At 40.7% G+C, this 3527-nt stretch overlaps 1 non-coding gene across 1 annotated transcript; it reads right to left on the bottom strand.

The window, feature by feature from the left end:
* Window positions 1–48: 48 nt before the first annotated feature.
* Window positions 49–182, bottom strand: LOC116081328. The gene has a single exon (XR_004114825.1). It is a non-coding gene; the product is annotated as a small nucleolar RNA SNORA17 (small nucleolar RNA).
* Window positions 183–3527: the final 3345 nt, after the last annotated feature.

Raw genomic sequence — 3527 nt, 5'->3', positions numbered from 1 at the left:
CCGGCCATCTAAGGCTTTTTTTTTGTTTTGTTTTGTTTTTTTTCAGGGAATGTTAGGATACTGTCATTCAGATGTTCAGAGGTCAGAACACTGAGCACAGACATAGCCTTTCTCCTCTCTGCCACCTACTGATGCACATGTGACACAGCAGCCACATCATCAGCAATACCTGTAGGAGCAATCACTAATGTTCTTCTTCCAAGATTAAATTAAAAAAAAAAATGTAGACTAAGGCTTCTCTCAAGGAGGACTCTATTAGTTCTAAACATACCTTTTTATTCCTCAAAATGGCATATGTCAGCAGGAACAAATGGAAATAAGAAATTTTAAGACACATCTATGAATAAGACAATATTTTTTAAAAAATTGTATTTATTTATAGTCCAGCTGTTGTCCACAGTCCCCCTTCCCAAAGTTCCTTATCCCATTCCTCCTTCCCCTGACCCGTCCCAGTCTCCAAAAAGGTGCTTCCCCTCAGGAGGAGAGCCCCCTCCCTAGGGCTTCAAGTCTCTCCAGGATTATGAGAGTTTTCTCCCACTGAGGCCAGATCAGGCAATCCTCTGCTGTAAATGTGTCAGGGGCCTCAGACCAATTCGTGTATGCTGCTTGGTTGGTGGCTGAGTGTCTGGGAGTTCCCAGAGGTTCAGGTTAGTTAGGACGGCTGGTCTTCCTATGGGACCACCCTCCTCATCAGTTTCTTCCAGCCTTTCCTTAACTCAATCACACGACTTCCTGACTTCACTCCATTGGTTGGGTTTAAGTGTCTGCATCAGACTCTTTCAGCTGCTTGTTGGGCCTCTCAGAAGACAGCCATGCTAGGCTCCTGTCTGTAAGCACACCTTGTGTCAGACCTTGGAGCCTCCCCTTGAGACGGATCCCAAGTTGGGCCAGTCACTATACCACCTTTCCCTCAGTCTTTTCTCCATTATTATCCCTGCAGTTCTTTTAGACAGGAACAATTCTAGGTCAGAAATTTTGATTGTGCTTTGGTAACCCCATCCTTCCACTTAAGGCCCTGCCATTCGATTGGAGATGGACTCTTTGAGTTCTCTCTCCCCACTGTTGGGCACTTCTTCTACGGTTCCTCCCTTTGAGTCCTGAGATTCACTCACCTATCAGGTCTCTGGTACCTTCTAGAGGGTACCCCCACCTCCCACCCCACCCTGGAGGCTACATATTTCCATTCATTCTGCTGGCCCTCTGGGCTTCTCTCCTGCTCCCCATACCAGATCCTGTTCCCCTTTTCTCCTCCTCCCATGCAGGTCCCTCCATCCCTCTAAGTGATTTTTTTTCCATCTTCTAAGTGGGATTAAAGCATCCACACTTGGGCCATTCAGATTGTTAAACTTCTTAAGTCCTGTTGTATCCTAGGTATTCTATACTTTTTGGCTAATGTCCACTTGTTAGTGAGCACATACCATATATATCCTTTTGGGTCTGAGTTACCTCACTCAGGATGATATTTTCTAGTTCCATCCATTTGCCTGTAAAACTCATGATTATTCTTAAGAGCTGAATAGTATTTCATTGAGTAAATGAGCCATATTTTCTGTATCCATTATTCTTTTGAGGGATATATCTAGGTTGTTTCCCGCTTCTGACTATTACAAATAAGACCACTAAGAACATAGTGTATTACATGTGGTATGGTAGAGAATCTTTTGGGTATATGCCCAAGAATGGTATGGGTGGATCTTCAGGTAGATCTATTTCTAATTTTATGAGGAAGTGCCAGATCCATTTCCAGAGTGAGTGTAGCAGTTTGCAATCCTACCAGCAATGAAGGAATGTTCCTCTTTTGCCACATGCTCACCAGCATATGAGGTCAACGGAGTTTTTGATCTTAGCCATTCTGATTGGTGTAAGGTGGAATCTTAGAATCGTTTTGATTTTCATTTCCCTGATGACTAAGGACTTTAAATATTTCTTTAAGTGCTTCTCAGTGATTAGACATTCCTCTGTTGTGAATGACCTGTTTAGCTCTGTATCCCATGTTTTAATTGGGTTATTTGGGTTTTTTAAGATGTGTTTATTTATTTATTTATTTATTTTATGTAAGTATACTACAGCTGTCTTCAGACACTCCAGAAGAGTGTGTCAGAACTTGTTACAGATGGTTGTGAGCCACTGTAGGGTTGCTGGGATTTGAACACAAGACCTTTGGAAGAGCAGTCAGTACTCTTAACTGCTGAGCCATCTCTCCAGCCCAGGTTATTTGGTTTTTTGGATGTTAGCTTCTTGAGTTCATTATGTATTTTAGATATTAGCCCTCTATCAGATGTGGGGTTGGTGAAGCTTTTTTCCCAATCTATAGGTTGCCAATTTGTTCTATTGGCTGTGTCTTTTCCCTTATAGAAGTTTTTCAGCTTCATGAATACCCATTTATTGGATATTGATCTTAGAGCCTGAGCCATTGGAGTTCTGTTCAGGAAATTTCCCCCTGTGACAACGAGTTTGAAGCTCTTTCCCACTTTCTCTTCTATTCAATTCAGTGTATATGGTTTTATGTTGAGGCCCTTGGTCCACTTGGACTTAAGTTTTGGGCAAGGTGACAAATATGAATCTATTTTCATTTTTCTACATATGGACTGTCAGTTAGACAAGCACCATTTATTGAATATACTTGCTTTGTCCCATTTGGCTTCTTTGTCAAAGATCAAGTGTCCATAAGTATGTGGTTTTATTTTGTGGTCTTCAATTCTATTCCATTAATTGGCCTGTCTGTCTCTGTACCATTACCATGTGGTTTTTAATCACTCTTGTTCTGTACTATATCCTGAGATCAGGGATGGTGATTTTCCCCATAAGTTCTTTTATTGTTAAGAATTGTTTTCATTTTCTTAAGTTTTTTGTTTTTCTGTATGAAATTAAGAATTGCCCTTTCCATGTCTTTGAAAAACTGTTTTGGAATTTTGATGAGGATTGCATTGGATCTGTAGATTGCTTTTGGTAACATCATCATTTTAACTATATTAATCCTGCCAATCTATGAGCATGGAAGATCTTTCCATCTTCTGAGGTATTCTTTGATTTCTTTCTTGATAGACTTGAAGTTCTTGACATACAGTTTTATCACTTGTTTGGTTAGAGTTCAATCAAGATATTTTATATTATTTGTGACTATTGTGAAGGTTGTTGTTTCCCTAATTTCTTTCTCAGCCCATTTATCCTTTCTTTTTTTTCAGCCTCTTTTTTTTATTAGATATTTTCTTTATTTACATGTAAATTTCTCCTTTCACAGTTTCCCCTCCAAAAAACAAAGAAACAAACAGAAACAACAAAAACAAACCCCTGTTGCCCCCCCCATGCCTGCCACCCCACCCTCTCCCACTTATTGGCTCTGGCATTCTCCTACACTGGGGCACAGAACCTTCACAGGGCCGAGGTCCTCTCCTCCTATTGATGATCAAATTGCAATCCTCTACTATATCCATGCTGCCAGAACAATCAGACCCCTCCATGTGCAGTTCTTGATTGGTGGTTGAGACCCTGGGAGCTCTGAGGGTACTAGTTAGTTCATATTGTTG

The sequence above is a fragment of the Mastomys coucha genome, unplaced genomic scaffold (assembly GCF_008632895.1).
Source record: "Mastomys coucha isolate ucsf_1 unplaced genomic scaffold, UCSF_Mcou_1 pScaffold6, whole genome shotgun sequence".
Taxonomy (NCBI): domain Eukaryota; kingdom Metazoa; phylum Chordata; class Mammalia; order Rodentia; family Muridae; genus Mastomys; species Mastomys coucha.
This window is presented reverse-complemented; position numbering and strand designations above follow the sequence as displayed.